This window comes from Trypanosoma theileri (genome assembly GCF_002087225.1).
Source record: "Trypanosoma theileri isolate Edinburgh chromosome Unknown TM35_Tth_2_V1, whole genome shotgun sequence".
Classification (NCBI taxonomy): domain Eukaryota; phylum Euglenozoa; class Kinetoplastea; order Trypanosomatida; family Trypanosomatidae; genus Trypanosoma; species Trypanosoma theileri.
The window spans coordinates 761,244-761,581 of NW_021639844.1; positions in this window are offsets into that span (position 1 = coordinate 761,244).

Sequence of the window (338 nt, forward strand, 5' to 3'; positions counted from 1 at the left end):
AACCACAGCCACAGGAACAGACAAATGAAACATCTCTTCCACCCAATAATGCTACAATAACGAATGGCACCAAACGAAAAGACGGCAGCAGCAGCCCTGCGTTACTGCGTGTTCCACTCCTGCTGCTGCTGCTCTCTGTGCTGGGCTGCATGGCCGTGTGCTGAGCACTGCGCTGGGGTCCATCCAGAGAGTGTGGGTAATCACTTGTTTACGGTTAATAATGATAATAATATAATTGCTACTGTACGAATTCTTGCTGGTAGTTCTAACGCCAAATATTCACAATTATTTGCGTGTAATACCCCTGCTTATTCTAGTATGCTTCAAAGTATAGATGG